The sequence below is a fragment of the Manihot esculenta genome, chromosome 10 (assembly GCF_001659605.2).
Source record: "Manihot esculenta cultivar AM560-2 chromosome 10, M.esculenta_v8, whole genome shotgun sequence".
Classification (NCBI taxonomy): domain Eukaryota; kingdom Viridiplantae; phylum Streptophyta; class Magnoliopsida; order Malpighiales; family Euphorbiaceae; genus Manihot; species Manihot esculenta.
The window spans coordinates 25508172-25522719 of NC_035170.2; positions in this window are offsets into that span (position 1 = coordinate 25508172).

Genomic DNA, 14548 nt, shown 5'->3' on the forward strand with positions numbered 1-14548 from the left:
TTATTTATTTTATGGCCACGAATAGTAAGATCAGTGACCGAGTGTTATGTTAGCGAGCCTATTTTAGTCATTTTTACAAAGGCAATGTTTACTAGGTTCTTTGGTTGGGTGTTAATACCGTAGCCAATTTTTTAAAGGATTGTTTAAATCTCGATTGGACGAGGGTTCTGGCCGAGTTAGTAAAGATAATGGCAAGATATGCAAAAAATATATTTTCATTTCAAAAGATTACATGATGGGAGGGATATTTTCAGTTTCTTCCTTCCAAGTCTCTGTTATATTTATATTCTCCACGTCTATTAAATTTTCTGCAGAGACTCGGTCGATGTCTTCAATTCCTCTTGCTCATTCTCGCCCTCCTCCTTTGGAAAGATGTCATCTATCCAAGCAAAATCCTTAGAAGGAAATCGCTTCATCAGCTCCTTCTTGACCAAGTCTTGGCCCTTGATGAACATCTCCCTTCCTTGGGCCATTGTTTCTTGAAGTTTTGATTCTAGTTCAGCAATCCTGGTAAAGGCAGCCTAGGCCCCCTCAACCTGAGACTACAGCTCCTGGACTTGGCGTTGAAGTATGGCCATTTGATCCTCGGCACTCTGTGTCCGGTTCTTAAGGGCAAGCTTGGAAGCGTTGGCTTCATTCAGGTCTGCTTGGAGCTTATCCATTGACTCTAGAGTCTCCTTTATCATGCCTTCCACTTCATCAACCTAAGCCTTCAGCCTCGAGCACTCCTCCTGTAGGAGATTTTTGTCTGTTTCTATGCCCCCCACCTCCCGTCTCAAAGCCTTGTTGCGTTCCTTGGCCATATAGGCATAGAGAGCACTCTTCATGACCGAGTGTATAATGTTATCATAGATGTCATCGGTCTCAACCTTATTCAATCAGTGGCAGTCCCCTGGCCTCATAGCGCTCTTGACAATTAGAACAGACAGGCGGGGCTCCTCGAGAAGGGAAGTGGAATGGATTAGAGTCAATTCCAGGTGCTAAATACCCTGACGCCATGTGGCTCCAACATTACTTGCTTCATGCGAAGCATCGGCTTGAGTAGGGGCTGTAGGAGGAATATCCCTTATAGAAGACTCGGGCTGAGTAGGGGCCATTTCTTCTGTTGTAGGAGGGGGTGGAGGAGAAGGAAGCATGATGATTTTTTTGGCGCAACAGGAATGCTTGGGTGGAGGCGCGGACATTCCAGAAATAGCTTTGTCCTTATGGGTAGCACGTACTACCTCAATAAATTTATTCTTTGAGCCGACCATATCTATATAAAATAAAAAGTGAGTAAGTAAGGCAGTTTGAAATACAAAAAGTACCAGAAAGAGATATCATGCTCATTGGCTAGATAGGTGCTTTTCCCAGGCATAAAAGGTTGGGTGGGTGAGGACCCCAAGCCTGACTCACCTGGAGTTGGCTCTGCTAGGACATAACGGAGTTCCTCTCTGCCTTGAGGATGTCTATCTTCTGGGATATGGCCATCGTCTAGAGAAAGTCGAGAGCCTCTTCCTCATTCCTCTGTAGGTAGACCCTATCCTGTCTCAGCTCCACTCATATGTTTCAATTCGTTTAAAGAGGGACCCGGAGTCCTTCTTCAACTCCACCACCGCGAATCCCTCTACCCAGCCTTTTATCGAGTCCTTGTGACCCGAAAAATAGACAACCCCCCGTGAGGGGCAAAATAGTAAAAACCCTGACTCGCTCTAATGAGTCGGAAGAAGGTGATGTACAGACACGCTATGGGTGTGAACCTCCAGCTCAAACAGATGGACTCAAAAGAACACATGAAAAGAATGGAGTTGGGAGCCAGCATCCGAGGGGTTATCCTGAAATACCGGAAGACCTCGATGAAAAAGAGAGAAAAGGGAAAGGTGAGACCATACTCTTGCTGCTTGACGAAAAAGACCAGGCTAAGGTCCTTTTGAGGGTCGACCAAACCAAAAGGGGGAGGATCGGGAAGAACGATCCTCTCATTTCGATAGGGAGCTTGGATATGAAAAAGGGGGGTATCAATATACTCCTGGGCAAAGAAATTTTTTAGGGTGGAAGGAGTAATATTGGACTCTAGGTTAATGACATCAGAGAGTTTTGGGCTATCCATGGATGAATGAAGAATGTACCTTGAAAACGGCGGGGGCAGGGGGACAGAGCTAGCTGTAACGACTTGAAAATCGGACTGCTACCGGCGCTAGGATCCAGATCGGCTTAAGGCCGCCGGGACCCGTAGCAAGCCTAATATACATCCTGTATACCTGTTTAATCCCATACATGATCAACATATACATAAAAATTTTGAACTTTCTCATTCATTTATCAAACTTAACCTGTGCATGCACAACTCATAAGTATAAACATTAAACCCCACACTGGAGTCCTCATCAAATGCTCCAATAGGGTAACATAACATACCTTAAGTTCGGTTTACATAAACAGTGATAGAACATTTTATAGACCATGTACAAAGGGATTAATCAACATACTAGGGTCAAGCACAACTCTAAACTTCCATAAACATAATTACATTACATTACTATACTATACTTTACATTACATCATTCTTATGTCCACATCTAGCTATTACATAAATCATAAACTTTACTCTTGATGACTTCCTGATCTATCCCGCACCTGCAAACCTGGGGGTGATGGGAACGGGGTGAGCTACTAGAGCCCAGTGAGCAGAATAATAAAACATTATATTTAAAGTTCATGCTTTTATGAAATGCATCACATCACAAACAAATCACATCAAGGATGAACTTGTCACCATTTAGCCCTCTACACAATCCAATCATGCCAGGGGCGTAGTGCAGGCCACACCTAGTCTTTCTCTTACACATAACATATCATACATATCCATTCGTGCCGGGGGCGTAGTGCAAGCCACACCCGGACTTTCTCTTACATTGTGCCAGGGGCGTAGTGTAGGCCACACTTGGACTTCCATATCATATCATCATTATATCATGTCATAACATACGAGGGCTAATGGATCATTCAATATTCATCCGCATCAACATCATATTATGCAATGCAACATATTCGTGAATTCTAATGCAAACAACCTAATATATCTCATGGCATTCGTGATGCATGAACATGCTCAAAACTGATTTATTTACTTTGAAATGTAAGAGTAATTCCACTCACCTCAGGCTAGCTCTGGAAAGACACTGAAGCAGCTATCTTACTGCTGGGGTCCTTGGTTCCAAACCTACACAAGTGGACTCAAATGAGGGACCAAACATACATGAACATGACTCTAAAATACTCCCCAAAAACTCCCCTAAAACACCTTAAAACAATCATAGAAAACATGCAAAGGAAGGCTGAACAGGGCACTTTCGGCGGCAGGTTCGGCGGCCGCAAGTCCCTCTAGAGCCGAAACTCAGCCACTTTCGGCGGCACCTTCGGCGGCCGAAAGTCCCTTCCAGAGATGAAACTCATGCATGTTTGGCGGCACCTTCGGCGGCCGAAACTCCCCTCCAGAGCCGAAAGTCCAACTTTCGGGGGCAGGGTTCGGCAGCCAAAGGCTTGCCTCCACAGGCAGGTTCGGCGGCCGAAAGTCCCTTCGGCTGCCGAACCTGAGTTCTTCCAAAGTGGCAGAACTCAGCCATTCAATGCACATTTGCCTCCCAAACCAATCCAACATGCATTTGGCTATTCTACAACATGCATACACAAGCAAATAAACATTTAGGGGTCTCAAACCATCTTAAACCCCAACACAAACACATAAAGCAACTCAAACAACAAACATTACTAAAAAACTCAACATTTACCCTAACAACATTCAACTAACCTAAACATGCATTTCTACCCCAAAAACTTTCATAAAACTTGTTTAAAATATGAAATGAGCTAAGGATCTACTCTTACCTCTTGGAGATCGAGAGGGGAGGCGATCTGAACTTGGAGATGGGAGAAATCTAGCTCCTTGGGTCTCCAAGCTCCAAAACTTGATCTTAGCTCCAAAACTCTTCAAAACCATGTTAGAACTCGTTAAAACTTGAAAGGTTGAGGGAAAATCATCAAAAATCAACCATGGGAGAGCATGGATTCACCGTTGGCCGAAAATAGGGAGAAAGCTCACCCGTTTCTGCCATGGAGCCCTTTTATAGGGGCTGGCCAGACCACTTTCGGAAGCCTAAAGTGCCTCCAAAACTCATGCAAGTTCGGCGGCCGAACCTGGGCTACTTTCGGAAGCCTAACTTGCCCCCCTAAACTATCCCACGTTCGGCAGCTGAACTTGAGGTTCGACGACCGAACCTGGAAATGCCTCCATGGTCTTTTTCATTCAAAACTCAGTTTCTTTCTTACTTAAAACCACATAATACATGAAAACATTTTATGAAAACATGATTTTGCCCTTCTAGAGAATATCCGAGATTCCACCGGACGGTAGGAATTTCGATACCGGAGTCTAGCCGGGTATTACACTAGCAATACACGCAGAGAGTAGAGAAGAGTGAGAGTTTCGGGAAGATTGAGAGAATTCGAGTTTTAAAATAGTAAAGAGAGGAAGAGAGAAGAAAAGATGTTTTAAGGGAAACAGTCCTCGAGCCGTGCAGTCAATAATGATTCTTGATATTTACCCCATCATCATTCATGTAATAACTGATGAGAATGTAAAGGGGCAATTGATGACCGCTGGTCTTCACCACCCCGGAATAAGGCTTAGTCCATGATAGTGACCCTAATCCAGAGGTCATGGGGCTTCTTCAACGAGCCGGCCTGGACCACCCGGCCTTGAGGTCGGGCCTCCCGTGGGCCTCGGCCCTTTCACCTCAAGTTCGGCCCGGGACGTGACAGGAGAAAAGATAACCGGTCCATCCTTCCAGTTACGTCGCAGCCCTGTCTACACCCGCGTCGGGGAGAATTAAATGGCTGCCTGGCGTGAAGAGGGCGTCTGACGGTTTCGTATGTACATACCTGTATGACAAAGATAGAAAACACTGTAGCTGAGGGGGCCATTAGGCATCGCTAACAGACAAAAAGGAAAGAAATAAAGGGGGAAAGAGCACCTTCCCCTCACCTAAGCAAAATCAACCATTGTAAATCCCATTCTATCGGAATCTCAACAATCAAGATATATATATATATCATTCAAACTATATTAATAGAGCATATGTCTGACTAACTGTAATTCTCACTTTTTATCGCATCTGATATTAAATAAAATTATAACCGAACTGATAGCTAATTGTTAATTGCAATTAAATATCTTAAACTTTTTCTATATAAAATAATAAGTAAAGGTATATGTAACAGCCCGGAAACCGAACTGCTACCGGCACTAGGATCCAGATCGACTTAAGGTCGCTGGGACCCGTAGTAAGCCTGCTATACTATCTGTGTGCCTGTGAAATCCCATACATGATCCTACATTTTCTCTCAACTCATAAAAACTTTTCTTTTCTCCAAGGCTTAACCTGTGCATGCACTATAACTCATAACTCATAACTCATCATGGTAAGCCTGGTGATCTCATATACATCTCATAATCAAAGAAAACATACATAACATGATCATGTGGATACAAAAAGGGATTACAACTCTATAAGTCAAGCACAAGTCTATACACTGTACACTATCTCTTTACAATTACATGTCCACACTAGCTATTACATATCTCTTCTTCTGCTATACCCTGCTGGACTCCTTCTGAACTCTGAACCTGCAAACCTGGGGATAGGGGAGAGGGATGAGCTATACAAGCCCAATGAGCAGAACTATAAAACATGATTTGAAAATAATGATCTCATGGAATGCACAACATCACATCATCTCAGGGATAGACATGACCAACAAAAATCCCAATCCATAAAAGGATGCCTGGCCTAGCCAGGTCTTACAACCTCAGTCTGCCTGGCCCAGCCAGGTCTTACTAACTCTGCCTGCCTGGCCCGGCCAGGTCTTACTATCTCTGCTGCCTGATCTAGTCAGGTCTTACCTACAGATGGCTGTCTGGCCCGGCCAGGTCTTATAACAGAGCTTGGGCTATTGGAGTCGCCTTGGTCTATTCCCAGCCTCATACGCATCGTATTATGCAATGCATCATAGTCGTGAAACTAATGCAAGCATCCTACTAGACTCATTATGATGCATGAGATATGCTTAAAGCAGTTTAGTTCTGAAAAAAGAAGTTCCACTCACCTTAGGCTGACTCTGTACTCACTCTGCAGGTTCTGAAGCAGTGCTCACTGCTGATCTCTGGGGTTCCTCTGGTCCGTACCTACACAGGTGGACACAAATGAGGGACCAAACTAACTCAAGAACATCTCTAAGAAACTCCCCAAAAACCCTCTAAAAGATCCTAAAACAATCACATAAAACATGCAAAAGAAAGCTGGACAGGGCACTTTCGGCGGCAGGTTCGGCGGCCGAAACCCCTCTCCAGAGACTAAACTCATGCATGTTTGGCGGCACCTTCGGCGGCCGAAGGTCTCGTCCAGAGACGAAACTCACACTCTTTCGGCGGCCGAAAGTCCCTTTCTAAAACGAAAGCCTAGCTTTCGGGGGCAAGCTTTGCCAGCCGAAACTGCCTCCACAAGGGGTTCGGCGGCCGAACCTTCCTTCGGCGGCCGAACCTGGTTTTGCCCGAAGGACAGAACCCTGCTCTGTTTTCATGCAAACTCACCCAAAAATTACCCAACATGCATATCAACTACTCCCAACGAGCACATACCATATAACATGCATAAAGAGGTCCAAAACTATCCTAAAACCTCAAACAAACATAGCACATAACACTTAAACATGCTTGAACACCAAAGATCACCAAAAACCTCATCTAAACCTAAACATGCTTACTATCCATACCAACTTCATAAAACCTTTAAAACTCATCAAAGAAGCTCAGGATCTTCACTTACCTCTTAAAGAACTTGAGGATGAAGGATCCTAACGTGGAGATATGGAGAAATCCTCTCTCAAAGCTCCAAGCTTCAAAACTTGGGTATTTTGCTCAAAACCTTCAAAACACACTCAAACTCTTAAAACCCTTGAAAGATTTGGTGAAAATCATGAAAAACATGAAAGTCAACTTGGGAAGGATTTTGGCTCACCTCTGGCTGCAGGTGGAGGAGAAAATATCCTCCTTCCACCGACCCTTGGCCCTTTTATAGGTGGTTGGCCAGACCACCTTCGGCAGCCGAACGTGAAGCCGAAACCATGCAATGTTCGACAGCCGAAAGTGACCTTCGGCGGCCGAACCTTTGCATTTCTCCCTTATTGCTTTTCTTTCCAAACTCATTTCCTTTAACACTTTTAAAACATTCAAAACTCTTAACAACACATAAAAACATATGCATTACCCTTCTCGAGGGTTCCGACACTCGAGATTGCACCGGACTATAGGAATTTCGATGCCGGACTCAAGCCGGGTATTACATTCTCCCCCCCTTAAGAACATTCGTCCCCGAATGTCCCTAACACAACATAAAACACATAGAAAAGGGGAAAAACTAACCTTAAAACAGATATGGGTATTGCTGGAGCATAGAATCTCGTGTTTCCCAGGTGCACTCTTCTAGGTTGTGGTGGTTCCACAGGACTTTCACCATTGGTATTTCCTTGTTTCTCAACTTTCTAATCTGGGTGTCAAGGATCCGCACTGGCTGCTCTACATAGGTGAGATCTCCTAGGATCTCTACATCAGACTCACTGAGAACCTTACTCGGATCTGACACAAACTTTCTCAACATAGAAACATGAAATACCGGGTGAATGCGTTCCATCGATGCAGGTAAATCCAGCTTATACGATACATCCCCGATCCGTTGCAAGATCTCAAAGGGACCAATGTACCGTGGGGCTAGTTTATCCTTCTTTGCAAAGCGAACCACTCCCTTCATTGGAGACACCTTTAGCAATACCATATCCCCCTCCTGGAACTCTATATGCTTCCTACGGATGTCTGCATAGCTTTTCTGCCTGCTTACAACTGTTCTGATCCTCTCTCTGATGATAGGCACTAACTTGCTGGTAATCTCAACTAACTCTGGCCCTGCAAGAGCCTTCTCTCCTACCTCTTCCCAGCAAACAGGTGTTTGGCACTTCCTCCCATACAAAGCTTCATAAGAGGCCATCCCTAGGCTAGCATGATGGCTGTTGTTGTAGGCAAACTCCACCAGAGGTAGATGCTACCTCCAAGAACCGCCAAAGTCTAACACACACATTCTCAGCATATCTTCTATGGTCTGGATGGTCCTCTCTGACTGACCGTCTGTCTGTGGATGGAAAGCAGTGCTGAAATCCAATCTTGTGCCCATTTCACTCTGCAGACTCCGCCAAAACCTAGAGGTGAACTGAGGTCCTCTATCTGATACTATTGACACTGGAACTCCATGCAACCTTACTATCTCTTCTACATACACCTGCGCCAACTTGTCCACAGAATAGTTACTCCTGACTGGAATAAAGTGAGCAGATTTAGTGAGTCTATCCACAATCACCCATATGGAGTCTAGCCTGTTGGACGTCGCCGGTAACCCCACTACAAAATCCATAGCTATATTCTCCCATTTCCATTCTGGAATCGGCAGTGGGTTCAGCATTCCAGCCGGCTTCTGGTGTTCTAGCTTCACCCTTTGACATGTCTCGCAGGCTGACACAAATTGTACCACTTCTCTCTTCATCGCTGGCCACCAATACACCCTTCTCAGATCTTGATACATCTTGGTGGCTCTAGGGTGAACGTTATACCTCGCATTATGAGCTTCCCTCATAATGTCTTCCTTCAAACTGCTATCATCTGGTACACATAACCTCTTACCGTGCCGAAGGATCCCCTCACTGTCAAATGTGAACTCCGCATTGTTGCCAGACTGAACAGTCCTGGCAATCTTTACTAACTCGGGGTCTTCGTGCTGTTTCAGAGCCACTTGCTCTAGAAACACTGGTGTAACTCTCATCTGTGCGATTAAAGCACCTGTACCAGATAACTGCAACTGTAGTCCTTCTTCCATGAGTCTGTAGAAGTCATTCACCACCGGTCTTCTTTCTACTGAAACGTGAGATAAACTGCCAAGTGACTTCCGGCTTAAGGCATCAGCTACAACATTAGCCTTACCCGGATGATACTGGATCTTGCAATCATAATCACTGAGCAATTCTACCCACCATCTCTGTCTCAAGTTTAACTCTCTCTGACTCAAGATGTGCTGTAGGCTCTTATGATCTGTGTAGATCTCACACGTTACCCCATAGAGGTAATGCCTCCACATCTTAAGTGCAAAGATAACAGCTGCCATCTCCAGATCGTGTGTCGGATAGTTCAGCTCGTGCTTCTTCAGCTGTCTAGAAGCATAAGCTATCACTCTGTCCTTCTGCATCAACACACAACCTAATCCCACTCGGGATGCATCACAGAATAATGTGAAATCTTCATCACTGATCGGCAGAGCTAACACCGGTGCTGAAGTCAACCGTCTCTTCAACTCTTCAAAACTCTCATCACATTTCTCTGACCATACAAACTTCTGATTCTTTCTGGTCAGTCTGGTCATAGGAGCAGCTATCTTCGAAAAGTCCTGCACGAACCTCCGATAGTAGCCTGCCAAACCCAGAAAACTTTTGATCTCAGTCACTGTCGTGGGTATAGGCCAGTTGGCTACTGCCTCTACCTTCTTGGGATCTACTGCTACACCTTCCTCTGATACAACATGTCCCAAAAAGGAAATGCTCCTTAGCCAGAACTCGCACTTGGAGAACTTGGCATACAAGCCATGCTCTCTCAAGGTCTGAAGCACTATCCGTAGATGCTGGGCATGCTCCTCTGCATTCCTGGAGTACACCAAGATATCATCAATAAAGACGATCACAAAACGATCCAAGTACTCTCTGAAAACTCGGTTCATGAGATCCATGAATGCTGCAGGGGCGTTAGTCAACCCGAACGGCATTACTAGGAACTCATAATGCCCATATCTGGTCCTGAAAGCGGTCTTGGATACATCTTCTTCCCTGATCTTCAACTGGTGGTATCCGGATCTCAGATCTATCTTCGAGAAACACCCTGCTCCTGACAGCTGGTCGAATAGATCATCGATCCTGGGTAGAGGATACTTGTTCTTGATAGTGACTTTGTTCAACTGTCTGTAGTCGATACAAAGTCGAAGAGATCCATCCTTCTTTTTGACAAACAGTACTGGAGCACCCCAGGGTGAGGTACTCGGGCGGATGAAACCCTTGTCTACCAAGTCCTGTAACTGCTCTTTCAACTCTTTCAGCTCTGCTGGTACCATCCTGTAGGGAGGAATAGAGATCGGTCTGGTACCAGGCATCAATTCGATCTTGAACTCTATGTCCCTATCGGGTGGTAGTCCTGGAAGCTCTTCAGGAAACACATCTGGGAACTCTCTAACCACTGGTACTGAGGACGGTTCCCTAACCTGACTGTCTAGCTCCCTCACATGAGCTATGAACCCCTGACAACCCCTCCTCAACAACCTATGAGCCTGAAGGGCTGATATCAACCCCTTAGGTGTCCCCCTCCTATCTCCTCTGAAGACACACTCTGACCCATCCTGGTCTTTGAAACTAACTACCTTGTCTCTACAGTTCAGGGTAGCATCATATGTAGATAACCAATCCATCCCTAGAATGACATCAAAATCTGTCAACTCTAGAACCACCAGGTCAGCTGGAAGGTATCTACCCTCTATGCACACTGGACTGAACCGACAGACTGACTCTGCCAAAGATGGATCACATTTGGGTCCACTGACCCAAAGAGGACACTCTAACTCGGACACCATCAGACCCAACCTCTTTGCGGCTCTAGAAGAAATGAAAGAGTGAGAAGCACCGGGGTCCATCAAAGCATACACCTCTGAACACCCAATGATGAGATTACCTGACACCACTGTGTTCGAAGTGTCTGCCTCCTGCTGAGTCATGGTGAAAATCTGTGCTGGGGCTGACGGACCTGCACCTCGGGAACCCATCCCTGATGAAGAGGCTGCCCCTCTTCCTCTACCTCTGCCACTGCTTGGTGGTATGGCTGAAGCTACTGGCTGTACTACACTACCTGTACTCATCTGTTGGGATGGTGAAACCAAAGTCGCCTGAGGACATTCCTGTGCATAATGTCCCTCCTGCCCACATCTATAGCAGGCTGTAGATCCCAACAAACAAGCTCCTTTGTGCGGTCTCCCACACCTCTTGCAAACTGGAAGATCTACGCCAGAGCTGGAGCCACTACTCATTCCCAGACCTGACTTCAGCCTGTTCCAGAACTTGCCTCTTTTTCCTCTGAGTTTATCCCATCTCTTCTTGCTCACACTCACTGTACTCTGTGAGGAGGAACCTGGTTTAACACCAGAAGACTGTGCCTTTGGTTGCTTGACTATTCCCTGACTTATGGCACTGGCCTCCATCTTCCTAGCAGCATCCATAATAGAGTGGAAACTCTCCTTCTCTGCGTGAAGGATCAAAGAGAAATACCTGGCATAAAGCCGCGTGGCATATCTCTTTGCCTTCTTCTGATCTGTCTCATACGCTTGACCCACGTATGGTAACAATTCCAGGAACTTATCTGTATACTCATCAACGCTCATCTCCTCCGTCTGTCTCAACTGCTCAAACTCCACAACCTTTAGCTCCCTGGAACTGTCAGGAAAAGCCCACCCAGCAAATTCGTTAGCGAACTCTTCCCATGTCATACTGTCTATTTTGGGGTCCACATAGTTCTTGAACCATTCTCTGGCTTTCTTGCACTTTAAGGTGAACCCTTCCATCTCAATGGCTCTGCAATCATCTGCTCCTAACTCGCTTGTTATCATTCTGACTGCACTGAGATACTCAAAGGGATCATCTCCTGTATTGAATTTAGGAGCATCCAACTTTAAGTACTCCGTCATCTTCACCTTACTCCCCCCTGAAGAACTAGGTTGTTGTGCTTCCACAACAGGGGCTACTGGTTCAGGTGGTGGTGGTGGAGGTACTGTTTCTCTCTCTTCTGGCTGTGCTGAACTTGGAGGAACAGGTGGGGGTGGATACATGTGATATGGTGGATAGAAGGAAGGATAGGGCATATATGGCATGTAGGGTGGATATGGGGCGAAGCTGGAGAACTCCGACGTGCCTCCCATCGGATACCCTGGGCCCTGTGGAAAGGGTGAATAGCCAAACCCTGCGGCCTGACCGCCTCCCTGGGACTCCCCCATACCTTCTTCTGACCTTCCAACACCCATGCTTACATCTCTACTCTGATCACCCTCCATCACACCTCTTTCTTCTACTGACCTTCCCCCTCTGCTTACTCCTCTTCTGCTCTCGTCAGAAGACCTTCTAGGGTCTCTTGACGTTCCCTCCCTGCTTGACCTGTGAATCATTGCCCTTGGCAATGCAGGAGGACGAGCAGCTGTACCCTCACTGGCAGGTGGGACTCCAATCAATCTAGCTGATCGACGAGTTCCTCGCATCTTAACTCTCTGGAAAACAGCACATAACATAACACATAAGCATCACATATAACAGAATGCACATGCATGAATCATGGCATTTCACATCATCATAAAGACAGGACTGACATCCTATCCTAGTGGACATGTTTTCCTATGGTGCTTGACCTGCTAAAACCCCTATGAGCCCAACTCTAACTCGATAGGTCCGACCATGTGAACCTAGGACTCTGATACCAATCTGTAACAGCCCGAAAACCGAACTGCTACCGGCACTAGGATCCAGATCTACTTAAGGTCGCCGGGACCCGTAGTAAGCCTGCTATACTGTCTGTGTGCCTGTGAAATCCCATACATGATCCTACATTTTCTCTCAACTCATAAAAACTTTTCTTTTCTCCAAGGCTTAACCTGTGCATGCACTATAACTCATAACTCATAACTCATCATGGTAAGCCTGGTGATCTCATATACATCTCATAATCAAAGAAAACATACATAACATGATCATGTGGATACAAAAAGGGATTACAACTCTATAAGTCAAGCACAAGTCTATACACTGTACACTATCTCTTTACAATGACATGTCCACACTAGCTATTACATATCTCTTCTTCTGCTATACCCTGTTGGACTCCCTCTGAACTCTGAACCTGCAAACCTGGGGATAGGGGAGAGGGATGAGCTATACAAGCCCAATGAACAAAACTATAAAACATGATTTGAAAATAATGATGTCATGGAATGCACAACATCACATCATCTCAGGGATAGACATGACCACCAAAAATCCCAATCCATAAAAGGATGTCTGGCCTAGCCAGGTCTTACAACCTCAGTCTGCCTGGCCCAGCCAGGTCTTACTAACTCTGCCTGCCTGGCCCGGCCAGGTCTTACTATCTCTGCTGCCTGATCTAATCAGGTCTTACCTACAGATGGCTGCCTGGCTCGGCTAGGTCTTATAACAGAGTTTGGGCTATTGGAGTCGCCTTGGTCTATTCCCAGCCTCATACGCATCGTATTATGCAATGCATCATAGTCGTGAAACTAATGCAAGCATCCTACTAGACTCATTATGATGCATGAGATATGCTTAAAGCAGTTTAGTTCTGAAAAAAGAAGTTCCACTCACCTTAGGCTGACTCTGTACTCACTCTGTAGGTTCTGAAGCAGTGCTCACTGCTGATCTCTGGGGTTTCTCTGGTCCGTACCTACACAGGTGGACACAAATGAGGGACCAAACTAACTCAAGAACATCTCTAAGAAACTCCCCAAAAACCCTCTAAAAGATCCTAAAACAATCATATAAAACATGCAAAAGAAAGCTGGACAGGGCACTTTCGGCGGCAGGTTCGGCGGCCGAAACCCCTCTTCAGAGACGAAACTCATGCATGTTCGGCGGCACCTTCGGCGGCCGAAGGTCTCGTCCAGAGACGAAACTCACACTCTTTCGGTGGCCGAACTCCCTCTTTCGGCGGCCGAAAGTCCCTTTCTAAACCGAAAGCCTAGCTTTCGGGGGCAAGCTTTGGCAGCCGAAACTGCCTCCACAAGGGGTTCGGCGGCCGAACCTGGTTTTGCCCAAAGGACAGAACCCTGCTCTGTTTTCATGCAAACTCACCCAAAAATTACCCAACATGCATATCAACTACTCCCAACTAGCACATACCATATAACATGCATAAAGAGGTCCAAAACTATCCTAAAACCTCAAACAAACATAGCACATAACACTTAAACATGCTTGAACACCAAAGATCACCAAAAACCTCATCTAAACCTAAACATGCTTACTATCCATACCAACTTCATAAAACCTTTAAAACTCATCAAAGAAGCTCAGGATCTTCACTTACCTCTTAAAGAACTTGAGGATGAAGGATCCTAACGTGGAGATATAGAGAAATCCTCTCTCAAAGCTCCAAGCTTCAAAACTTGGGTATTTTGCTCAAAACCTTCAAAACACACTCAAACTCTTAAAACCCTTGAAAGATTTGGTGAAAATCATGAAAAACATGAAAGTCAACTTGGGAAGGGTTTTGGCTCACCTCTGGCTGCAGGTGGAGGAGAAAATATCCTCCTTCCACCGACCCTTGACCCTTTTATAGGTGGCTGGCCAGACCACCTTCGGCAGCCGAACGTGAAGCCGAAAC